At 45.6% G+C, this 26,588-nt stretch overlaps 1 protein-coding gene across 4 annotated transcripts in view; it reads left to right on the top strand.

Annotated features, from left to right (window-relative positions):
- KIAA0040 (KIAA0040 ortholog) overlaps positions 1 to 26,588 on the top strand; it is a 47,588-nt gene that overhangs the window by 7,754 nt on the left and 13,246 nt on the right. Inside the window, exon 1 of one of the 4 annotated variants that reach the window (XM_047840126.1) lies at positions 21,865 to 21,926. The exons of the other annotated variants lie outside the window; for them this stretch is intronic. The gene's annotated coding sequence lies outside the window, so the exon portion shown is untranslated. Of the gene's footprint in view, positions 1 to 21,864; positions 21,927 to 26,588 lie in introns of those variants that run through there. 4 annotated transcript variants of the gene reach the window in all.

Below are 26,588 nucleotides of genomic sequence, written 5' to 3'. Positions count from 1 at the left end.
TGTTTTCAGTTGTTTGGGGTACACACCTAGGAGTATAATTGCTGAATCATATGGTTATTTTATGTTTATCATTTTGTTTTTCCTTTTCCCACATTTTGATCAACATCCTTTCTTGATGATAATGTGCATATTAAGTAAGCATACTGTCCTATGCCTAGTCTCTTATTTGTTACCTTTGATCTTATGCTTTAATGAAGGATAGCAAACTCTGCTCCTTGTTGTCCTAGAGATGAGGTTATTTGTCTGCTTGAGAAAGAAACTGTTTGGACAAACGATAAACTCTCCTTGGTGTGACTGAGTAGGAAGTAACATAACAACAGCAACATTTATGGAGCACAGTCTGCATCGTGCTGGGCATTGCATTAAATGCTTCATCTACCTCCTCTCATTTAGTGTTCAGGACAGTGCACTTACTCTCCTTGTTTTACAGATGAGGAAACTGAGGTCTCTATTGAAAGCTAAGTGCTCTTTCCTTGGCTCCAGAGGGTCATCCATTAGCCTAGCCTACAAAGAAACTCTGCAGCTGTCACCAATAATGAATCAGGAGCTCACAGTCTATTTTGGCAGACGGATAGATAAAGAGGCAATTACGACGCAGTGTAGGAAATGCTATGAGAGGTGTCACAACAGGGACCCACAGGACCCAAAGGGAAACCACTTAGCCCAGCTTCAGGTGACAGACTTCCCAGAAGAGATAAGATCGAAGTGTGTTATTTTATGTATAAACTTTTGTGACCCTTGGTAAGGTCTGACCCTCCACCATCACCCTTGGGCACCACCACTTGGTCATTAAATTCCCACTGCGCGGTCACTGGCACATGGTAGCCGCTCATCAAACACAGGTTAATAAACGTGTGCTTCTGCAGCTGGAACATCCAGCCCCTGTCACCCTGTTAACACGACTCCAAAAAGGGCCTGCATTTCAACTCATAGGCTTTCCCAATTCAGATATGGCCCGGGCAGCAGGGAGAGAAGGTGAGAAAAGGCCTACAATGGCTTGTGTGGTTCTCTGTGATATCTGCGTGGGCACCATGTACATGAGAAGACGGGAAGGGTGGGGGGAGGGGCGGGAAGTCGTGCAAAGGGCATTATGAGGAGATCTTGGCATGCCCAGGTGAGGAGGCCCTAGGGTTGCATGGGATTCTAAAGAAGAAATTAAATGAACCCGGTAAGCCACTTTCTAAAATCAAAATTTGTCCATTCTTCTTGAGATTGTATTGTTGCTTCAGAGACTCCTAGCGTATGGCCATGCTGGGTCTCAGCCAGCAGGTACAAGAAACAGCAGCTTCATGGGGAGAGATCTAGACTCGCCCCTCCCCACCCCCCACCCCCGGGCCCCCAGTTGGTAATTCTCACTCCTCTGTCTTGGAGATCGTCAGTGAGATTTGGCCGCCTTCAGTTGTCTTTGGCCAGGCACCTTCAGCTCCTCTTTGCAAAAGGAAAATTGTAAAAAACTCTTAGGAGGCTTGGAGGCCTCGATTTAGAAGGCAGAAACAGTCCCAGTGTGCGTCTAGCTGCATTTCCGTACACATTTCTCAAAAACTCTGTGTGTGCGTGACACTATATACACTAGAGGCCACAGGGAATTTAAAAACAAAAAACAAAAAACAGCAAGTCCAGATCTACCTTCCGTCTAGGAACCTGTGAGCACCTGTGAGCATATCCTGCCCCTCTCATGCAGACCTGGGAGAAACAGCCTCTTCCCTGGGATTAGAGTCTGTCCTGGGATCTCTGCTCTTGAGGGCCACCAGCTCTTCACCCATCGCCCAGACCACGCCATTCTCAACATTCTGCCACCTCCTCCATCCCTGGCCGGTTGGCTGTCCAGGCTCTGACCCACTTGCCTAAGCCGGAAACCACTGCTTTGGGCTCCACCCACTGCAAGACCTTCCTGTTCCACACAGGCCCCGGTCCTGGACCCCTCAACCTGCTGTAGCCCCACCTGCTATGCCCCTGGATGGCCTGGCCCTGCAGAGGCCTGTGCAAATCTCATAGGGATACCAGGGCTCCAGTGCCAGTGATGAGGGTGGGCGCCTGGGCCCAGAGGAGATAACACCTTAGCCTTCACACAGGTGTTCTTAATTCTGGTTCTTTTCCATCCTCCAAAATCATAACCAGTCAGTTTGTTAACCATTCGACAAACACTGAGCACCTACTATGTGCTAACACTAAGCAGTGGGGACTCCTAGAGGAAAAGCTCTCAGGTAGAGAGCTCAAATACAGTCACGTGGGAAAGCAGACATAGCACAGCATCTGTACAGAGCACACGATCATCTCCACTGGTTGTCAGGCAGGTGAGGCAGCAGCGGGGGGAAGACATAGAGATACAGATCTCTATATAAACCAGGATTCCAGAAAAAGCCCCCAGGCCACCAGAGCCTCCTTTCTGTCACCCCTCACCCGCAGGGGCTACACACAGGTCAGTCTTTGCACAGTTTAACAGGCCAGAGTGTTCCTCACTGGCTCTGCCAGAAATAGCAAGGGGTGCTTTTCCATGCTACACCGTGGCCTGCGTGTCCCTCTGCACCCTTGAACCCCCCACCATTGAATCATTGTGGGGATCACAAGCTCAAATGCCTCCAGGGCCTGGTGGACAGAGCTAACACTTCTTGAACATTTACTTTGTGCCAGGCACTGTTTTACACGTTATACAGATTATTTAACTCATCCTATTTCCACAGTGGACCTATGACCCCAATTCTACTCTTACCCTGTTTTTACTGCTGAGGACTTTCTGAGGTCAGACAGCTAGTGAATGGAGGAGGGGCAGGCTTCCATCCAGATGGGTCTACCCAAAAGAGTAACGCAGGTGGCATGGGGGTGGGGGCAGGATGTGATGTGAAACTAGAAATCCAGTCACTGGTCTCTGGTCATATCTACCTCAAGGGCTTCCAGTTTGCAGCCTGTGGCTTGGGTTTGGCCTGCTTGGGCAAAAATACCACTTGGGTTCCACAAACCTTCTTCTATAAATGTTTAGCAGTATTGGGTTGCCTGGGTGGCTCAGTCGGTTAAGTGTCCGGCTCTGGCTCAGGTCATGATCTCACGGTTTGTGGGTTCAAACCCTGTGTCAGGCTCTGTGCTGACAGCTCAGAGCCTGGAGCCTGCTTCGGATTTTGTGGCTTCCTCTCTCTCTGCCCCTTCCCCACTTATACTCCGTCTGTCTGTCTCTCTCTCTCAAAAATAAACATTAAAAAAAAATTAAACATTAGCAGAATTGCTACAGGGGTAGGCTAACTGCTGAGTGTGTGTGTGTGTGTGTGTGTGTGTGTGTGTGTGTAGGGAGAGAGAGATAGAGAGATCCCTTTGAACTTGTGCCAGCTGGAACTGGCTTTGGTTACCTTGTGACTCTAGATTTGAAATCAGTAGTAGTACCAAATTAAAGAATATGGAAAGGAATAAATTGTGTCTGGGGTGGAGAGTCTGGAGTGGAGAGGGAAGGAGGCCGAAACCCACAAGCCACATCAAGTTTTCTTACACAACAATCTGCCTTCGTGGTTGAACTTGGAAAACAACCCTTGGAGGTCCTTGGGCCCAGCACATCATCGGCCACCCCCAGCGTTGCCCTTGGGCATTCAAGCCATAATAGGTGAGGAGGTGTGGGATGGAGAGTAAGTTTCCCAGTAGGCAGCCCTCCTCCTCAGGCCACAACCCCGAGGAACCCTCACCTTGGGCCAGGCAGCTCGCTGGAATGGCACCCACTGGAGCTTGGAGTGGCTGGCCCAGAAGAGTTCTAAGGGAGGGCGGGCTGGAATGAGTTGTTAGCGTGTTGCCGTGGTAATAGGGGGGGGGTTGGGGGCTCCATATCTGGGCCACCTTGATTAGATTCTTTCAAGAGCAGCTGGAATCCCTTTACTCCCATTCTCCCTACATTTTAATCATCCTGTTCTCCCTGTAGGTGCCCACCCTGATCACCCCTTCTGTGAAGCCTTGCCTAGATCTCTCACTGGAATTAACAGCTTCCTCCTGGCTGCTTCCATAACCATGTGTTTGCATTTCCCTTTGGACACTTAACTAGTCATGCTTCGTCGTTCTTCTTTCATGCTCCTCCATTTGCCCCAACAAAAAATAAATTCCTTGAGTTCACAGTCTACATCTTTAGTTCAATTTGGAGTTCCTTACCCAGGTAGTTGGCAGGTTTCTGTTTCTTACTAGGCAGCATTATCTGGGAAAGCCTTAGAACGGAGAGAAGGGCTTCAGGCACCCAGTGGTTACTCAACATACTTGCACTGAGTTGGATCGTCTGCTGCTCCACTGCAGATACTGGAGATGGCAGCTCTTGGCCCCCTCAGCCTCAATTGTGGCAACAACCCAGGCTCAGGGAAGGAAGAAAAAAGCGAGCCAAGGGAGTTCCTCCCTCTAGGAAGAAACAGGGAGAGACCTTTGCAGTAATAACAGTGATGTATGTAGTGAGTTGCTACACACACACATACTCTACTCAGTCGGCTCAGCAACCAGAAATTACCAAACAAATGGTATCAATTCATGAACACCAAGACATGTCAGAAAGACATCTATCTAATCAAGGCTTTTCCAGAGCATGGTGGCAGGTCATGACATTCAATATGGTGCCCTGTGAGAACAAGTGCAATCTCCATTTGAGGCCAACGATCTTTGGAAGAAAGCTGTCGCTGCTATCATCGCTGTTTCTTGGCCCTTACAGCCCAACTGGAGGTTCAGAAATAGCCGGTCACCAAAAGAGGCCAGCAGAGTGTGCCGATACTCGGGAATGCCCAGGAGTATCTGGCATGGAAGTACACTCTGAGCTCAGGTTGAAAGAGTTCTCCAGACCCAGAATATTGAAAATCCCGTTGATGGATTTTCTTCAGAGCATCTTCTTCCATCTGACCACAGTGCTGTGTGTGAACCCAGAAATCAGCATGGCAGTCTGGAACAAGCACTGGATATTTAGGGGAAGAAGAATTACTACATCATTCTTGATCATCTGTGAGCCCCTGGGTGTTTAACTTCAGTGGGCCTGATTCCTCATCTATAAAAATGTCCATTTATTAATTCAGCAAGTATTTTCCCAAAGCAAACATGTCCCAGATGCTGGGGATGCTGGATGGGAATAGATTCTGTCTAGAAAGCAAGAAAGGTGATTAAATAAACAATTAGTCTCAACCAGGTATGGGCTATGGTAGCAGTGTAAGGACAGTGAGGGGTACCGGGCAGGGGCTCTTACATTAATGAGGTCATGGAAGGTTTCCCAAGAGGACCCATATTTCTCTGAGATGTAAATGAACAGAAGTCAGGAGGTTCGGTGGTAGCGTTTGGACTGGGATTAGGGGAGAGCTGGGGGGTTCAAGACAGAGAAGCTTGTAGAGGCCCCAGAGCAAGAGAGGGACCACAAATCTCAGGGAGTCTGAGAGAGTAAACCGCAGAAGTGACGAATTGCCATTATTAGCTCCTCTCTTGTTGCTTTGTAGAAGTTAATGTAGTGAAGACAACATTGCACTGGGGAACCAGATAACTAGAACCCTCTCTGCCCTTGGCCACTAACCAGCTTTGCAATTTTATTTTTTAAGTTTATTTATTTAAGAGAGAGAGAGTATGAGCTGGGATGGAGAAGAGATAGAATCCCAAGCAGGCTCAGCACAGAGCCCGACGTGAGGCTCAAACTTACAAAACTGTGAGATCATGGTCTGAGCTGAGACCAAGAATTGAATGCTTAACCAACTGAGCCACCTAGGTAGCCCACGAGCTTTGCAATTTTAAACAAATTTCAAACAAATTACTTCTCCTTAGGTCATTCATCTGTGAAATAGGGTGAGAAACTTCTCCCTTCCTCACATTATGGTAGACTGAGTAAAGAAATGTTTGCAGAAGCCCTTAAAACATTAACATGTGTTATGAGGGCAAGGTCTTTGATCAGACATCCCCCAATCATAAGTAGAAGCAAGCCCATCTGGGCATCTGTTAAGACTGGAGAAGTGATTGCATCAGGGTTTTTAGCCTCTGCCTGCATTCCCAAAGGATCACGAGATAAATAGTAGTTTCTTTCCGACTGGGTTGATGATACTTCATTTCAGTTCGTAATCAGATTTTGTGTAAGGAGGCAAGAGCGCTATTAATAAAATTTGTGTTTTTAGTTGTAAGGTTTGTGATTCCTGAGCCTGGCTGGTTAGGGCAGAGTGCCCCGAGCCCAGGGGTGGGGGCTTGCTGCTGTATAACCGCCAGCTCAGGCCAAGGCACACTTGGAATTACAAGAGGGATCAGGTTAAGAGTATGTGGCCTCTGAAACAGTGACGCTGCTATGTCTCTTCTGTTCGCCAGCTTTCAGGGCCTCGCTGGCACCTGTTACACCAAACCAATGTTCAGCCTTCCAAGCCCTGTGTAATCTCACCAGCCCTGCCTGTATTACCTCGGTCCTCACTCTTCCTTGGGAGGTTTCTTCACTGCTACCCCACGCCCAAACTCTGCATGTGCTGGCCTCTGACCTGCACCCTGGCTTCCCATCCTATCCAGCTCACCTCAGCTCCCCTTTTCCCACCCGACCATCTGACCTCAGACTCTGCCGTACAGCCTCCCACTTAAGTCCCGAGGCAACATTGATTCCTCTCCTTCCTGATCGTGTGTGCACTTTGACATTTTCTGATATTTACCTTAGCCTCTAACTGCCATGATTATTTTTTAAAATTATACTTGGAAGGGCATTTTCAGTTTATAAAGAACTCTCCTGTATATTGTCTGACTTCCACAGCAAGGCTGAGGGTGATGATGTCAGTGTGATTATTACCTTCCCATCTTAGAAGGGAGGAACCTGTGGTCTGGCCGCAGGGAGGCAGGGACCCGCACTGTCGTCTGGCAGGACCTAACAGCGTTCGATGTTCCATGAACTCTCCCAGAACAGGAACCTTCTTACACTTCTGAGCTCCCCCTCAGCACCAAGTTGACCACGTAGTAGTTCCTTAACTAGTGTTTCTTGAAATGAAACTCACGTGCTACTTCAGGAAAAGTAATTCAAATGGCAGGTTTTATTGATGGAAATCATTGTTGTTAGTTCTATTAGCTTCTTCATATACAAAGAACGATATGCCTGCAGCATGGTTTTTATTATGGTGACCCAGTAAACAGCCTAAGGGAGACTGGCACTCATTCTGTATAAACCTCCCCACCCCCACTCCCAGCCAGGGGTCAGTCACAGGGCAGTCATAGAGGCAGGTACCACTCCCGCAGCTCCCACCAGGCAGCCAGGCCCCACTGCCTCCTGGCAAAGGATGGAATGTGCTTGTCAGAACTCGCTTGGCAGGGTGGACATGCTCGGCTAGCCCTTGAAAAGCAGGGGTCATTTGGGCACACGGGGGATCCAGGTCTCCCAGCACCACTGCACAGCCAGGTGAAAGAGCCCTCTCCCCCCGGGGGAGAAGGGGGGTGGGGGTGGTATCCATCCATCCATCCATCCATCCATCCATCCACTCTGGGTTGGGGGCAGGAAAACTTCCCAGCATGGGAGCAAATTTCCCAAGAATTTCAAGCCACTTGCTACCTGGAAGAATTGAGGTGTGACATTTTTTGCCATGTCCCTACATCTGCCTGGAATGATAGCAATTGTGACTCTAAATATTTGTACAGTTCCTAAGAGCCTAGGGTCATGTTCACATGCATTGTCTGCTTTGACCTCAGGACCCTGCAAGGTGGCTGTCCACTGCTAGTTACTCGTTTCCTTCAGAAAGTATGTGCATGTGACCAAGCCTTCAGAATAGTACCAAAGGAACGAGACAAAAGCCAGTCTCCCAGCTCTGCCCCCAATGTCCTTTCACAGAGGCAACACATATTATCACTTTCTTGAGTATTTGTCCAGATTTTGCCCCCATTTTAGAGATGAAGAAACTTAGGCCCAAAACAACTGAATGACCTTCTCAAGGATGCACACGAAGTCACAAGTGAGAATGTGAGTTGACTTCTCATACCGCAATCTAGGAGCTTCCCCTACGCTCTCAGTCTGTCTTCCTCCCAAGAATTCAGCTCATATGCAAACCTACAGGAGCATAAATAAATAAAACCACCTAAAAGTCAAAGCCAGAACTGGAGCCCCACAGGCTCTCCACTGAGGAGCAGAACTGCCTCCTCTACAAGGACCCCTACCCCCCTCTCTGGCTGCTCTGAGCTGGCTCCTATCCCGGGGGGGCCTCTCCTCCTTTCTCACCAGCAGAGGCATGGCCAAACATTCAGGTCGTTTTGCTCTATCAAAATGTTTCCACACAATGGCCTATTTCTTCAAGACCCTGACACTCTGAGAGTTGGTCTGATTTTTTTTTTTTTTTTTTTTTTAATGTCTTCTGGGCTGCTTATGGGAGATGAGGCCTAAAAGCTGGTGTGGAGTCTGCAAGCCGCCCCGCCCTGAGGACACAGGTGGAGAGATCAGAGACAAGGTCTGAGTCCCAGGGTCTCTCCCACCAGTCCTCCGCTCTGGGAGACCCGCTGTCTTCCGTAAAGCTCTGAGGTCTCCAGGCAAGGATGGAGCAGAGGTGGTGGATGGGGAGGAGGGTGGCGGTGGAGCCAAGGGAAGGGTGTGTCTGTGCGCATGCGCTTGCCTTAGTATCTACTGGCACCCCCCACCCCTCGCCAACAATCGCAGCTTAAGCCAGTGTCTTAAATCCACGCTCCCAAATGACATATTTGCAGCACTTGTAGCCTCCCTTACGGAGGGCATTTCAGGGACGGAGAGAAAGACATTTGGGGGCGAGGGCAGGCAAATTAAGAGGATTAGGTGTGGGGTGAAGCCATCGTCGGTTCCAGAATTTCTCTGTAGCGGGAGTTTAGGAGTAACAATCTATTTGCACAGAGGCACCCAAGCCGCATTTGATGAGACTTGGAAAATGTCATCTGGATGAAAAGAAGAGGGTGCCACTTGCCTGAGTGTGTGCTCCATAAATATATGAGGAAACTCATACATACTCTGCATTCACCAAGAATTATTTAGCAAAACTGTACAAAAAAAAACCAAAAAACAAAAAACAATTCTCCCCATGACATTGGGGATGCAGATTTAAGCTCCTGCAGACAGGAAGTGAAGGTCGGCCCTCCAGGAGCGTTAGTGCCTCTGTATACCCCGCCCTGCGGGCAGGAGCCTAGGGCCCAAAGCCTGGCGAGTCTGAAATATTCCACAGTGTGCATTCCGCAGGGGTGAGTTATGATTGGAATGAGACTATTTCTGCTCACTCCCTCTATGACTCGGCCTTTATGTTTTAAGCCTTAATATTATGGTAAGGTAGCTTTTGACTTTTAATTGCCCTGAACTTCTGTCAACATCCTATGAAAGGAGAAAATGGAAAGGAAAATAAAATCATATCCGTACTGCTTTTGAGTTGCATCACTGTGTATTTTTGCCACCCCATTAGTTTTCAACTATTTTAGCCTATAAACTTCTCTTGCCCCACCACCGAGAAAACTGAATCAGTCCGTCATGCAGGTATGGCTGCGAGGTGTGAGAACACTAAGTTCTCTAATATTAAAGAGAATTACGCAGCTTTCGGGCCTATTTTTTGATTGCCACCTGTGTGGGAGACCCCGATTCACACAAGTGCTGGATTGTCTTCCTGCTTTTTCAAGAAACACCCTCTCCCCCGGAGAGGATGTGACGTTTGAGGACTTAAGTGCCTGTTGCCGGGGTCAGCCACAAAGTGCTCCCTTCATCTGGAGGACAGAGAAGGCACCGCCCTCCTCAATGGCCCCAAACTTGAAGATGACCTCAGACCCCAAGCTCACACTTTCCAAAAATAAAACCGTACCTATGTGCTTTACCACACCCACAAAGATTGGCTCCAAAAACGTGTACCAAATAGTTTTGGCAAGTGAAAATGGGAGCTGAGTAAGCCAGGTATTTCACAGTAACTATGGCTACAGGTTTTATTAGCACTAATACCAGGATGTGGTCAGATCAGATATATTCAGGCAGCAAACATAAATGCGGGTGTTGTCAGTGTGTATGCCCGTAAATTCTCCACACTGGAAACACAGCTCCTAATGACTGATTCGGGAAGGATGGGGCCAGGGTTGGGAGGGTGGAGGGCCGCCTCAGGAAGGGAAGCTCAGGGGTTCTCACTTGAGCTTTAATTCAGCTTTCCAGTCTGATCCTTGCATTTCGATTGCAAGCCTCCCTTCTCAGTGTTCTTTCACATGCCTGGCTATTCTCCACAACAATCTTGAGAGATATCTGGGACAGCTCCTGGCCTCATTTCTCAGATGAGGAGAGGGCTCAGGAAGCCTGACTGGTTCACTCAAGGTTAGAGGGTTGGAAGACAACTGAATCGGGACTAAAACTGGGTCCTCTGGCTCCCAGCTTGATGTTCTCTCCACTGCACCCCTCTGCCGGCCTTTTGTATTGTGCGTGGAACATTTTGAGACACATTACTCCTCTTGCAGACAGCCCTCACCCTTATTATTTGTCTGATTAGCCAAAGACCAAGGTCAGTGGATCAAAATGGTGGCTTCAGCTGGAAAGGGCAGCTTACCTTTTGCCTTTTGTCCTCACCTCTCCTTTTCAAGCCCCCTGCCTCACTCTCCCCTACGTAGACTACCGTGCAAGACTAGGGAATCTAGTCCCTACTCCAGATGCAGTTTGTAGTCTGGGACCCGCAGGCTTTAAATGCAGTGATGGGTTTGGGTGAGGCTGGCAGGGTGGGGAAGGCTGTGGGATGGGGGTTAAGGAGGACACACAGGCCCTTCTAAAGCCACAGCAGGTTGTGGCTATGCAGGAGGATAGGTTGGTGGCCAAATCTGGGGACTAGCTAAAAATTGGTAGTCGTACATGAAATTAGAGGACGGGAAAAATAAAATTATAATGAAAGTGCCTATGGGTTGGTTATAGCTCTTGGACTGCCAGCAAGCACTCAAAGGAGTTTTATGCCTTTGGGGTACCCGCTGTCGTATGTGATATCGCACTGTATTCCTTTTCTTACATTTTGGGTCCTATTAAAATGTGAGCTCCTTGAAGACCCAGAAGACATCTTAATCAGTCAAGGGTGTACCCATAGGGTGTGACACACATGGCAGGCTTTCAAACATTTGGTGGATGACTGATTCGGTAAACACCCCCTCGGCTGAGAAGAGAATGTCCAGAGGTGGAAGGCGTCACCTGAGGATGGCAGCCGTACAGCCTTGTGGTCACGTGCAGGATCCTCTCACACTCAGATAGGACCAGAGTCCAACCTCTTCTGACTTTAGTAGCTCTGTAGCCTTTGGCAAATTACTTAATCCCTGATAGACTCAGTTTTTTCATCTGTGTCCTGAGGATGAAAAGACCCACCTCCAGAGTCGCGGCACTTAGAATATAAGACACGGTGACTTTTTGATACAACAGATCACCCCCTGTTTCTGTGAAAGGTGATAAGACATTTTGCCAGCCCTCTGTTTTGCAGCTTTGGCCTCCTAAAGTATCTATGTCAAAAGAGGCCAGTTAAAGAAAAACAAGTGAGCATTCTAGCTGAATGAGCAGGTGAAAGTTGATAGTGATGGACAAAACAAGGCACCCCTAAGAAACTAGATCCAGGAGGTCAGAAAGGCTGAAAGTGGGAGATGCAGCTGGAAATGAATGGAAATCAAACTCTCAAGAAAGCAGGAAGAAGGTGAATGTGTCTGCCCCGATTCTTCAGGAATCTAAATCTAACTAAATCTAAAGCTAACTCGCTTCTTAAATCCATTCAGGGAAAAATTGACCAACCTCTGGTTAGAACAAAATAAGTCTTTTTTTTTTTTTTTTAAGAGAGAAAGAAAGAGAGAGAGAGAGAGAACACAAGCGGGGGAGGGGTAGAGAGAGAGGGAGACACAGAATCCAAAGCAGGCTCCAGGCTCCGGGCTGTCAGCACAGAGCCTGACGTGGGGCTTGAACCCACCAGCCACAAGATCATGACCTAAGCCGAAGTCAGACACTTAACCGACTGAGCCACCCAGGCACCTCCAAAATAAGTCTTTAACACAGAGATGTTTTTCATATTTCACACAATATGAATAGTATCATAAATACAGAGCTGCATGGTTCTCAAGGCAATTTAAGGTTTAAGGTGATCTGTTGCCTGTGTGAAGTGTGCTTAGGACTACATGCTTTGCACACATGATATCTTATTGCTCCCAACAATTCATTCATTCACTCATTCACTCATTCATTCATTCACTCATCCATTCCACAAATACTTATTGCCAGCCCACTGTCTACCAGGCACTGTGCTAGGTATGGAAGGTAAGATGATGTAGCACAGTGGATAAAAATGTCTAACCCTCTGAGAAATGTGCTAACATCTCTGTTTACAGAAGAAAACACCAAGATCAAAGAACTTAAGTGAATGCCGTCCAGACTCCACACCAGTGGAATCCTCACAGAGGAGGGCAAAATCCTTCTCTGTCTGTTTTCTAGTTTAGGGGAAGAAAAATCATAAAATTCCCTTGTGATCTCAAGGACATGAATATGTAGGAATTTGTTGACTTGCTAACAGGCTGGAGATATGATATTCAATCCATTTAACACAGTTGGAATTTTCAGAGAATCAGAGAGACAGAACTGCTGGTATCTAATCCTAAGGGGTGACTGAAAAAGACTAATTAGGGGTCTACAGCATGGACCCTTTGGAGACAGTGTAATTAGCCATGAGAAGAGAGAAAAAGAAGGAAAGAGGGAAGAGAAAGAGCAAACGAGAATAAAGGGGCTAAAGATTCCAGGCATTCCCTAACAGAAAGCCAGAGAAAGCCCAAATGAAAACCTTTTTAAGCTCTTTTCATTGTTCTTAAATTATTTTCTAATTATTTCCTTGGTATCATCTTTGAGTAGAGAGAGAATGTCTTCTATCTCCCCTGTATTTCCTGGCATCGCTTAATTAATACTTGATTGATTGAAAGATTGACTCATTTGAACCTGGAGTGAAATGGAGCTTTTTAATTGTCTTTTCTGCTGAACCTGAAATAGAGCATATAGTAATTAGGAAAGGATCCCTTGTTATCAGAAAGTCCCAGCTACAATGAGCTCTTTGTAACTAAGCAAAAGGAAAGTAGGTGATAATATAGGAGCTGATAAAGCACACCCCCCACACACATTCCCAACTGCTTTCAGTGATATGAAATTTTCTTGATCATTATTTCCTCCTTAAATGAGTTAGTTGGCTGGAGAATGTGGCTGGATTGTGGGCTAAATGGTGGGTAATTGTCATCAAAGTCTGGCCACAGATGTGACTGATGGTCATGTTTCTATGCTCTTCATTGCTCCTTGTCTCTCTCCCTAATGACCAGGGCTGAGTGATTAACATTTTTTTCAAACTCTCTTTTCCTTTGGGACACTTGGGTTAGCCGGCATGACTTCATTCATTCATTCAACTACATGCCAAACTCTGAGCATCCAAACAGAATAAGACAGGCAAGGGCCCTATTCTCATTAGGCTCATTTCTAATGCAGGAAGGCAGTCAATAAATGTGTAAATAAAGTGACCAGAGCATCATATATTGAATGAGAAATTTAGGAGTGGGAAACACTACAAAGGCAGTAAGACAGGATGGTGTGGTAGAGGTTGATTGGGGGTTGGGCTTCTTAGTTAAAAAAGCCTCCTGCTGAGGTTACACTTGACTGGAAATGCATTTGAGGTAAGCCCTGAGTGTTATGAAGTGGTCAATCACACCAAGATCTGAGAACAAATGTACCAAAGGGGCAAAGAAGTTCATGAGGGGAGTGGACAGTCCTAAAGTAAGGTGCATCCAGGACCTGTGAGTGAGAAGGGGGTACAAAATGAGATTAGAGGAGGCAGGGCCAGATGAAGGAGGCACTTGTGGGATATGTTAAGGGTTTAGACTTTACTCTGCAGGCCTTGGGAAGCCAGGCGGGGAGTGGAGGTGTGAGGCTGGGGGGTGATATCATCTGGCGTGTGTGAAGAGAGCAGCCTGTAGAGACAGAAGCAGAGAACCAGACACTGGTGGGCAGCTGTCGCGGTAATCCAGGTGAGAGATGATGTTGACCTCGTCTTGGAATGGGGAGAAGTGACAGGATTGGACACATATTTTGGAGACAGAGCTCATAGGACCAGCTGATGAAGAAGTGGGGGGTGAAGCAAAAGGGACCTCTTAACCTCCTGGGGCTGCCATAGCAACACACAAGCTGGGTGGCCTACGCAGGAGAAATGTATCTGTCTCATGTTGTTCTGGAGGCAAGAAGTCTGAAATCAAGAGGTTGGCAAGGTCAGATTCTTCTGAAGGCCACGAAGGAAGGATGGGTTGCAGGCCTCTTTCCTTGGCTTGTAAATGGCCATCTTCTCTCTCTGTCTCTTCCTGGTGTCTTTCCTCTGTGCATGTCTGTCTCAATGTCCAAACTTCCCCTTTTTATGGAGGACACCAGTCACATTAGATTCTGGGCCCATTTCACTCCAGCCTGACCTCATCTTCACTAATTACATCTGCAACAATGCTGTGTCCAACTAAGGTCACGTTCTGAGATACTGGGGGTAAGGACTTCAACGTAAAAACGTGAGGAAGGCGACACAATTCCACCCTTACCTGGGAGAACCATGGATACGGTCAGTCTCCTGCTAAGCCTGAGCATTGAAAGACATCATTCATTCACCAATATTTATTAGCACCTATTGTGTGATAGACATTGAATGACGGTGTGAGATTACACAGATGAGTATGAATCCCTGCCATACAGGAGCTTGCAGTGAATGTGAGAGAAAAGAGTCAACAAGTACCATATATATTAATATATGCATATAAAATATTATTACATATGACTTTTTGTACTTTTCTGTATTCTTATAATTTTCTCAAAAAAAAACCCAAATAATTATAATATAGTAATATAAGAACTATGGGAGGATATTGGCCCTGTGAGAACTCAGAAGAGAAAGAAATTGCTGTGGGGAAGCTTGGGAGTGGAGAGCTGATAGTTCCAGAAGGCCCTCCCCCACAGAGGAGGCTTGAGGGACAAGGAGCTCTCCCGTGAATGGACAGAGGGAAGAAGGTGAGAAGACATTCCAGGCAGACAGAACAGCATGTGCCGAAGCATAACAATGGGAGGGAGTAGCAATGTTGGGGAGAATTCTGGAAAATGTAGTAATAAGGGCGGTGGTAGGAGATGAGCCTGGGATGATAGGAGGCGAAGGAGTTATGATTATCCTGCAAGCGATGAAGAGTCAATGAGGGGCTAAGCAGGGGGACATGACCACTTCCAGACTTTGGAAAGATGAATTGGAGGAAGGAGAAACTGGACAAATGTGACAACAATGGGGACAAAGAAAAGGGCGTCTGAACTTTTCAGGTCCCTTTCTTTTCTTCTCCACCTTTTGTCCTCTGTACTCACTGCCAGGGCTGCCCAGCTTAATCCATGCCTCACCTTGGGTGCTCACAGGCCCCCGGGCACCGGCCTCCTCCTCTACTGGGGTCAGCTGAGCTCTTCCCCCTTCAGAGCCTTAACCCTGCTGTCCTGCCCCTCAGAAGGCCCTTTCCTAAGCTCTGCACACAACTGGATCCTTGCCATTCTTCAGATCTCCATTCAAAGTCACCTCCACACAGGCCAGGCCAATTATTTCCTTAAAGTACTAACAACATACTTTGCCCTTCTCCTCATGGAAAGTAAATAGCTTGACCGTATCTGAGTTATTCATGACCGTATCCACAGTGCCTAGGAACATGGTGCCTAGGACTAGAATATGCCAGGAGCTCATTAAATACACTGGCAGAAGGAAAGAAAGAGGGAAGAGATGAAGGACGGTTTGGTGTGGGGGTGAGGAAGGAGGTTTGCATCCCACTCTGCCCCATGAGGTGGGATCCATGGAGAGAGAGTGAATAGACTGTATCCACATCCTTATGATGCTGCTTCTGAGTGATGCCTGTGCATATTTTAATTCTGAAATGGTTTCTTTGAAAAAGAAGGATGAGTGGAATAAGTTAGAAAGAATATCTTAGGGCACCTGGGTGGCTCAGTCAGTTAAGTGTCCAACTTTGGCTTAGGTTATGATCTCGTGGTTCGTGAGTTTGAGCCCCGCTTTGGGGCTGGAGCCTGGAGCCTGCTTCAGATTCTGTGTCTCCCTCTCTCTCTACCCCTCCCCCACTTGTGCTCTGTCTCTCTTTCTCAAAAATAAATAAACATTAAAAAAAATCTCTTTAAATCTCTAAAAAAAATCTCTTTACTACAGGAAAACTAGAGAAAAGAGGGGGAGAGAAATGCCTCTTAAAGGAGACCTATATAGTCAAAGTCATAACTTCAGAACCATTCCCAATTCTAAAAAGGCAGACAAAATCATTATTAGCTGAGGAGCTGAGAGATGTTTCTTTTGGCCAGCCTTTGGTTTGGGGTCGAAAAATAAGGACTCACATTTATCACCAGGCTCAGTTCTGAGAGGCTCTATCTACCTCTACTGATTCACTTAGATTTCACAACAACCTACTATTGTGAACTCCATTTGACAGATGAGAACACTGAGGCCCAGAAAGTAACCTTCCCAGTATGGCACAGTCAGTGGGTAGCAGAGCCAGGATCTGAACACAGGGTATCTGGTCCCAGAACCAGCACTCTGAAGTGCTTGGCTAAACTCCTTTCTGGTCAAAGCTGCAAACTCTCCAGGAGAGTTGTTGACCTCACTGAATATTTGTTATAATCATTACCCCAACGCTACCTTTTTTTCACTCGTATTAGTCAGGATAGGCTAACAGGTTTAGCCAACAATCTTCAAAATCAATGGCTTTACCCAACAAAGGTTATTTCTCACTTACTCTACTGTTCAGTGTGGTCAGTAGGGGTGTTCTGCTCATGGTCATTCCAAAACACCTTCTCCTGTACCATCCCAGCAGCCTTGGAGTCCTCTGCTGGGTCCTTTGCACCTAGCCAGCCAGTGAACAAGCAGAGTGAACGTGGAGGATGTTGGGACAGGTTTCAGGAGCCAGACCCACGTTCCCTTGGCCACAACTCAGTCACCTGGTCCCACGACTATTTAAGGGGGCTGAGAAGGGTAGTCTAGCCTCAGCCCAGGACGAGGATATGGTGGGCATGTTGCCAAGAGCTGCCTTAATGCTTATTCGTGAAGACTTTTGTAAGGGAGACCTTGGCAGGAGGGGATGCTGGGAGTCAGAAGACATTGATCAGGCCCTGATTCCACCAGTTGTCAGCTGTGTGACCTCCAGCAAATCACAGCCCCTTTTGGTCCCACATGCCTTACCAATAAAGTGAGGATACCCAACCAAATGACCCATATCTGGATTCTTCCAGTTCAGAATGTCTATATGATAAAGCATGATTTTATCATTTCTAATAATCATAGTGCCTTAATCATTTTTATATTGATGACCTATGTGTGCCCTTGTTCAAAATTGCACCCATAATTATAACATTGATTCTGAGGAAAAATACTATCTATTTTCTTCTAATACTTAATATCTAGTTACATACCATAAATGTATATGTTGGGGGAAGAAAAGAGCCTCCAACTTTGCATCAGAACTAGGTACTTGAAGCCATTAATTACACTGGGGAAAATACAGATATCTGTTTCATCATGCCTGGAACCACGTTTAAGTTATAAGCGCAATTCTCCACTAGCAGATTATTGCTGTGATCTGACCATTTTTTTTACAAAACAGTACTTAAATCTATTAGAAGGCATCTGAGCATGCCAGGTGAGCACGGGGAGAACCGTCAAGAAAATCTGTACCCAGAGCAGCAGAGTTAATAACTACTGACTGAGGTTCTACTCAGTGCCCTCGCTGCCAGCACACCTTGGTTTCTGAAGTGTGTGACATTATTGTAACCATAGGGCTTTTGCAAGAACTGCAGGGGCAAGGTTTGGGCAGGCAGGGTTGGAGAGGCTGGGACTTAATAAGATGTTCTAAACCTCCAGGAGAAATGGCAGGGAGTCAGGCAGAGACCGATGAGGTTCCCATATTGAAAACAATAAAACGCGGCAGACTCGGAGACCTGACCAGGGACTAGGGGTGGGCGTGGAAAAGCAGAGCACGGCCTGGGACACCTCCTCATGCCCCTCTGCCCAAGAGTTCTCCCACCGTCCATAGGAGAATGCCCCAGTCAGGCCACCTGTCCCTCCCTCCGCCACCACCCTCGCCCTCATCCCTGCTGCCATTTTCCCTGAACAACTGTAATCTTGCCTCCCACTCTTGTCCCTGCCAGCCTGTCCCCTCTCACCTCAGCAATACTCTTCTTTGCAGAACACATATGGATTATGTCCCCTCGTTTGCTTACCCCCCAAGGCTCTTGCAGCATACACCAGCCACTAACACAGCTTACAAGCCCTGTGGGTGTGGGGGCCGCCTGCCTTCGTGGGCCTCACATCACCCCACTGTCACCCCCACTCACTGCTGCTGACTTCAGCCACACTGTCATTTAGCGTCCTTTTCAGAAGAAGCAGTGGCTCCAACTGTTTGACTGAGAAAAGGCACAAAACACATATTTCCCTAGAAATACACATACTTCTAGACTTTTGGGGGACACTTTATAACTCATTAGCAACTGAACTCATGGCTTCCAATTTAGAGACACTTCACCTGCAAAGGTAGCTGAGGGTTGAAGAAAAACCTAGCAAGCATAGTACTTGAAGATGCTTTAAATGAGTTTACTCTGTTTCAAGACTTTATAGACACCCTGACCATGTGTTGCTCTTGTAATTGACCATGTTTTTGCTCAGATCATGGTTGAATCCTCCCCACCCAGAGCCTGCCCCACCTCCTTGAAAGCATCATGGGCTTCTACTCTGTCACACTTCCCGTATGCTATTTTCACACCTGTATGTGGGGTTTTTTGATGAGTGTTTGCTTCCCACACTAGATTTGAGCACCCGAACAGGGACCCAGTTCGCTTGTTCCCGGTCACCCAGGACCCAACACAGTTCTCGGCATGAAACAGGTGCTCCATACATAGTCGTTGAAGGAATCACTGAGCAGACACCTGCCCTGATTATAATTTCCTTTTCATTTCTTTCCTGTAACCCTCTCTAGACCAAATTGTTTACTCCTTCCCCTGGGCTGTCTTCATGTCCCTTTACACAGAACTTGACCACAGGATTCATCACATTATACTTCTGCTATTTTTCTCTCTCCTCTTTGCTCAACTGGAAAGCGCTCAGGGCTGGTGACATAGTGGGTGTTCAATGAATGTTTACCGCATTGAATTGTGACCTCTGGGAAAGCAGTCTTGGCCCAGATGCTCTGAATACACGAGAGCAAGAGGTAATGCCTAAAGAGGCCCCCCCACAGCAGACCCACCGTGCTGCTGTCCACAAACATAAACCTCGCCTCCACCTCCTCTCACCCATGACCCATTCCTTCATTCAACACAAGGCTCCTATGCTGATGCAACAACTTGCTTATACAACAGCTTTTAAACCTGACAATTGTCCAGAAACTGTTGGGCTATTTGTTACAAGCATAAATTCCAGGGCTCACCCTAGATCTACTGCGTCAGTGTCTCCAGGAGCAGGGCTCAGGAATCTGCACTTAACTAATGCCCTAGGTGACTCTTAAGCAGCCAGCCTGGCTAGAAGTCCATCCTTGGGTGAAGAGTTAAAGCAACACAGTGATATCCACAGCATGAGGTAGAAAAGTCAATGGAAGCATTTGAGGAAAGGCCAAGGACAGGTCTTTGCTGCCAACTTTCAATTATAAGACGCCCCCCCCCCCCGCCATGCACACCCTGGAGTCAGCAGCTGAGCAGAGGAATCTTTTAAGGTTCTGAGAGAAACCTGAACCTCCCACCTCACCCTACCCCTTAAAGGAGGCAAAAAAATTGGACCATTTGGAGGTCACTGTGGAGTTGCTCTTAGGGATTTTAACTGGGTACTATCATGATCTTTATCATTAACATTTCTAGAAAGCATCTACTACCCCACAGACACTATTCTACAGCTTTACATGTATTATGTCATCTAACAATCAGGAACAAAGAGAAACTAAATGCAAAGTAGCATGCTCTGCCCCCTGCTGGGGAGCTCCAGAAGGAAAACCAGGCTCTTGGCTCTCAGGGATGGATCAGATCTCTCTGTGGAAAGACCCATCCCTGTACACTTCCAGGGATTCCAAAGACAGGGAGAGGGGTTGGGCCCACCGAGGGCTAGGTATTTTCCCCAGGCCTTACTTTATGAGACCAATAATCCTCTAGACACCAACAGATTCCCTCAAAGAACTCTTCTCCATCCCTCTTGACAGATGCCAGAGTCTAGAATTACAGCTGCAGACCTGCTGACCGCCATAAGCAGCAAGGTTACCTGTGAAGTTCTCTTCATCTGGATGGGGTGGGGGCCCATGGTTCTTTGGTGATGAGGATTGGGTATGGAGGTAAGGGGGGGAAAAGGAAAGCTCAAGGCTAGAATTAATCCATTGCTATCTGGAGATAACTCACTATTTCATACATTATGTTCTATAGTATTTTACAGTTTACAAAATGCATTAAATGTATTGAGCTCTTTTAATCCTCACCACATCATTACGAGGGAAGCTCATTAACTTCATTTTGTAGCTAAGGTTCGGTAACTCACCAAGGTTACACACATTGACCCAGGGCTCAAACCCAGGTCTCCTGGCTCTGGGATCATTGTTAGCCATCAACATGGACAGATCGAAGCTTCTTGGGAGAAAGAATGAATGAATGACTCTCTCTCCAGTGAGATACTATGGAGGATATAAAGATGAATAATTTTTGGTTTTAAGGAAACTGAAAGTAACTTTCCCCCCTTCTTTTTCCTCTCACCAACCCTCATAACAACAATCATCAAACAATCGTGTTTGGTTAATGCCTGTTGTTGGTTTTATAAGAATGGATGAATTATCTTTCAAACAGTGTCAGCAATACTTGAGATCCAACAAAATAATGGTGCCTCCCAGAGAGCATTTCTAAGGGCCCGAAGTCTGGCTCCTTTTACAAAACATTCTGTGGAAGCTCAAACTTTTAATTCATACCACCAAGGAGATATTTGATTGTTTCCTGGAAATGCTAACAATGAGAGGCTCATAAATACTAATGAAACAGTATAGATTAGCAGAGCTCAGCAAGTAACCTGGGGGGCCTAGAAGAGAATTCTTAGATTAAAAAATATAAAGAATACCTTTTTAATTGAATTTTCCCCAGACTGGGCTCCCAAATGTTAATGAATACTCTTTTTGGCTATATGGAGAGTAGACTCAAATAAGTACCTTCAGGAATCCAAAAGTGAATTATCGAATTAGCTTTCGCTGGAAAAGAAATCTATTTATTCAAAGGCTATTTTAGGTGTCATAGGATGGACAAGCTTGAGACAAAGGTTGGGAGGGGTAGGAGGGCCTGAGACATTGAGATAAACATAATTCAAATGCATGCTCCTATTTCAGCCAACTAAGCAACCTAAGTTGAAATTTGCTTATTTGTCCTTTATGACATGATCCCTCAATAATAACAACTTCCTTGGAATATACAAGGCCCCATGTTACCGAAACCATGTCTTTAGCTTTCCTCACTGAATCCTAATACCTAACACAGTGTGGGGCATGTATTAGGTGCTCAATAAATGTTTGTTAAATGGATGAAGAGCTCTCTTAAAACATTTTCCAGCGCTTCTCAGGCCCTTATCTTTTCTTGAAGGGCATCCTACTATTATAAAGACACCAAGGGTGCCTGGGTGGCTCAGTCGGTTAAGCTTCTGACTTCTCAGGTCATGATCTCACAGTTCATGAGTTTGAGCCCCACATCAGGCTCTGTGCTGACAGCACAGTCTGGAGCCTGCTCTGGATTTGGTATCTCCCTCTTTCTGTCTCTGCTCCTCCCCCGCTTATGCTCTTTCTCTCTCTCAGAAATAAACATTTAAAAACTTTTTTAAAAAGGAGGAGGAGCCAAGATGGCAGAATAGCATGGAAGTTTTTTGTGTGTCTCACGTCCATGAAATACAGCCAGACCAACACTAAACTGTCCTGCACACCTAGAAAACGGATCTGAGGATTAACACAACAATCTGCACAACCTGAACCACAGAACTCAGCAGGTATGTGGTGCGGAAAGGTGAACTGGGGGAGACAGAACCTGCGGAGGGCAGGGGGCCACTGTTGTGTGCGGAGAGAGGACGGAGATGGGGGCGGGGGGATACAGGCAAAGCACCCCCCCCAAAAGCAGCTGGAGAGAAAGTGGAAAAGTGGAAACAGCCACAGGGACTGAATTAAAAAGGCAAAAAGGAGAAAGGAGAGAGGAGAGGGTTTAAATTCCATTAAGACTGTAAACAGAGGGAGCGCAGAGGCTGAAATGCCACAGCTCCATACCTGGCGGTGCTGGGGCGGGAAGGGCAAATCCCCAGGAGCAGAGTGGAGTCCGGGGGTCTTCGGGCCACACGGGAGAGGCGGTTCCCCTGCTGGGAGGACACCTGGTAGAAGCTATGTGGGTCCCCAAAGGCAAGGCGCCAGTGGACCTGGGAGAACAACCACATTCGCTGGTGCTGGAACAATGTCACTAAGGGTGAAGCCTGGTGCCAGACGCGTGTTGTGATTTTCCATAATCCCCGAAACGCTGCTGCTACACTAGCTCGCGAACTTTCTCTGGGGTGGGCTGGCACCCGGCCTCAGTCTCTGGGCGTCGGCAGCAGCACAGTCCCACGAACGTTCCCAGGTGCGGCCAGCACCCAAACGTGGCTCAGTGAGACCCTCCCGCAGACGGGCAGAACGGATCAAAGCCACAGTCCCTCAGAAATAACGGGTTGGGAAAAACGGCCGCATCTGAGACAAAACTCAGGAGGAAGGTGCCGTTTGGTCACAGACAGTGTAAAAGCGGGGAGTAGACAGAAGCCGAAGACAAAGGACGGGTGCGTGATTGCCGACCGGGGAGAGCAGGATTCCGACACGAGACCGGGTAGCTGGGTGACTCCATTGTCACCATCCCCGCGCATGCGCATACGCACCTACAAGCGCCACAACAACCCACCCCAGGAAGCTAAGCAGCACCATCTAATGGAGAACGGAGCCGTTACCCTAAGCCCCGCCCAACTGGGCCAACCTCGCTCTTCAGGAACACGGCTCTCCACCTACTTATTTTATGGACTATAAGGTGCTTCATAGTTCAACTTCTAGGGGAAAACAAAGTAATTTGAGTCTTATTTCAGTCTGTTCGCTGGTCCATCTATTCAGTTTTCTTTCTTTTTCTTTTTTCTTTTTTCTCTTCTTCTTTTTCTTTAATACAGAAAAAGAAAAAACTCATTTTTATTTTCAATTTTTATTAAAAATATTTTTCTTTAATTTTTTTCTACTTATTGTTTACTCTTGTGTAAATTTTTCATTTCTATTTTACTTCTATCATTTCATTTTAGTCTACTTCAGTGTATTCATTTTTTCAAATTTTCTAACGATTTCCTTTTTTTTTCTTTTCTTTCCCTTTTTTTTTCTAATCCATCAAGCCACTTTCAACACCGAGACAAAAACACACCTAGGATCTAGCATCATTTATTTGATTTTTTTTTTTTGCGTTTGAGTTTTTTTTCCTTTTTTCTTTCAATATTTTTTATTTTAATTTTTTTACCTCATTAATTCCTTTTCTCCCTTCAAAATGACGAAGTGAAGGAATTCACCACAAAAGAAAGAGCAGGAAGAAACGACAGCCAGGCACTTAACCAACACAGATACAAGCAAGATGTCTGAACCAGAATTTAGAATCACGATAATAAGAATACTAGCTGGAGTCGAAAATAGATTAGAATCCCTTTCTGTGGAGATAAAAGAAGTAAAAACTAGTCAAGATGAAACAAAAAAGGCTATAACTGAGCTGCAATCTCGAATAGATGCCACGGTGGCAAGGATGGATGATGCAGAAGAGAATCAGCAATATAGAAGACAAACTTATAGAGAATAATGAAACAGAAAAAAAGGGGAGATTAAGGCAAAAGAGCACGATTTAAAAATTAGAGAAATGAGGGGCACCTAGGTGGCTCGGTTGGTTAAGCGTCCGACTTCGGCTCAGGTCATGATCTCGCAGTCCGTGAGTTCGAGCCCCGCGTCGGGCTCTGGGCTGATGGCTCAGAGCCTGGAGCTTGTTTCAGATTCTGTGTCTCCCTCTCTGACCCTCCCCCGTTCATGCTCTGTCTCTCTCTGTCTCAAAAATAAATGTTAAAAAAAAAATTAAAGAATTAGAGAAATCAGTGACTCACTAAAAAGGAACAACATCAGAATCCTAGGGGTCCCAGAAGATGAAGAGAGAGAAATAGGGGTAGAAGGGTTATGTGAGCAAATCATAACAGAAAACTTTCCTAACCTGGGGAAAGACAAAGACATCAAAATCCAAGAAGCACAGAGGACTCCCATTAGATTCAACAAAAACTGACCATCAACAAGGCATATCAGAGTCAAATTCACAAAATACTCAGGGAAGGAAAGAATCATGAAAGCAGCAAGGGGAAAAAAAGCCCTTAACCTACCAGAGAAGACAGACCAGGTTTGCAACAGACCTATCCACAGAAACTTGGCAGGCCAGAACGGAGTGGCAGGATATATTTATTCAATGTGCTGAATCAGAAAAATATGCAGCCAAGAATTCTTTATCCAGTAAGGCTATCATTCAAAATAGAAGGAGAGATTAAAAGTTTCCCAGCCAAACAAAAATTAAAGGAGTCTGTGACCACTAAACCAGCCCTACAACAAATGTTAAAGGGACTCTCTGAGGGGAGAAAAGATTAAATAAATAAATAAATAAATAAATAAATATAACAACAAAAGCAACAAAGATTAGAAAGGACCAGAGAACACCACCCAAAACTCCAACTCTACAAACAACATAATGACAATAAATTCATATCTTTCAGTACTCATTCTAAACGTCAAGGGACTAAATGCTCCAATCAAAAGGCATAGGGTAACAGAAAGGATAAGAAAATAAGATCCATCTATATGCTGTTTACAAGAGACCCACATTAGACCTAAAGACACCTTCAGATTGAAAGTAAGGGGATGGAGAACCATCTATCATGCTAATGGTCAGCAAAAGAAAGCCAGAGTAGCCATACTTATATCAGACCATCTAGACTTTAAAGACTGTATCAAGAAATGAAGAAGGGCACTATATCATAATTAAGGGGTCTGTCCACCAAGAATACATAACAATGGTAAACATTTATGTGCCAAATGTGAAAGCACCCAAATATACAAATCAATTAATCACAAACATAAAGAAACTCATTGACAGTAATACCATAATAGTAGGGGACTTCAACACCCCACTCACAGCAATGGACAGATAATCTAATCAAAAGATCAACAAGGAAAGAATGGCTTTGAATGACACACTGGACCAGATGGACTTAACAGATATCTTCAGAACATTTCATCCTAAAGCAGAGGAATATACATTCTTCTCCAATGCACATGGAACATTCTCCAGAATAGACCACATACCGGGACACAAATCAGCCCTCAGAAAGTACAAAAAGATTGAGATCATACCGTGTATATTTTCAGACCACAACGCTATGAAACTCAAAATCAACCACAGAAAAAATTTGGAAAGGTAACAAATACTTAGAGACTAAAGAACATCCCACTAAAGAATGAATAGGCTAACCAAGGAGTTAAAGAGGAAATTAAAAAGTTCATGGAAGCCAATGAAAATGATAACACCACAACCCAAAACCTCTGGGATGCAGCAAAGGCAGTCATAAGAGGAAGGTATATAGCAATCCAGGCCTTCCTAAAGAAGGAAGAAAGATCTCAGATATACAACCCAACCTTACGCCTTAAAGAGCTGGAAAAAAAACAGCAAATAAAACCAAAAACCAGCAGAAGACAGGAAATAACAAAGATTAGAGCAGAAATTAATGCTATCAAAACCAAAACAAACAAACAAACAAACAAACAAAAACCAGTAGAACAGATCAATGAAACCAGAAGCTGGTTCTTTGAAAGAATTAACAAAATTGATAAACCACTAGCCAGTTTGATCAAAAAGAAAAAGGAAAGGACACAAATAAATGAAAATCAAGAATGAAAGAGGAGAGATCACAACCAACACAGCAGAAATAAAAACAATAATAAGAGAATATTATGAGCAATTATATGCCAATAAAATGGGCAATCTGGAAGAAATGGACAAATTCCTAGAAACATATATACTACCAAAACTGAAACAGGAAAAAATAGAAAATTTGAACAGACCCATAACCAGTAAAGAAATTGAATTAGTAATCAAAAATCTCCCAAAAACCAAGAGTCTAGGGCCAGATGGCTTTCCAGGGGAATTCTTCCAAACATTTAAGGAAGAGTTAACACCTATTCTCTTGAAGCTGTTCCAAAAAATAGAAATGGAAGGAAAACTTCCAAACTCTATGAAGCCACTATTACCTTGATTCCAAAACCAGACAGAGACCCCACTAAAAAGGAGAACTACAGATCAATTTCCCTGATGAACACGAATGCAAAAATCCTCAACAAGATATTAGTGAACTGGATCCAACAATACATTAAAAAAATTATTCCCCCACGATCAAGTGGGATTTATACCTGGGATGCAGGGCTGGTTCAATATCTGCAAAATAATCAATGTGATTCATCACATCAATAAAAGAAAGAACAAGAACCATATGATCTCTTGATAGATGCAGAGAAAGCATTTGACAAAATACAGCATCCTTTCTTGATAAAAACCTTCAAGAAAGTAGGGATAGAAAGATCATACCTCA

The sequence above is a fragment of the Prionailurus viverrinus genome, chromosome F1 (assembly GCF_022837055.1).
Source record: "Prionailurus viverrinus isolate Anna chromosome F1, UM_Priviv_1.0, whole genome shotgun sequence".
NCBI lineage: Eukaryota > Metazoa > Chordata > Mammalia > Carnivora > Felidae > Prionailurus > Prionailurus viverrinus.
Note: the sequence above shows the minus strand (reverse complement) of the source record. Positions and strands in the feature narration are given on the sequence as shown.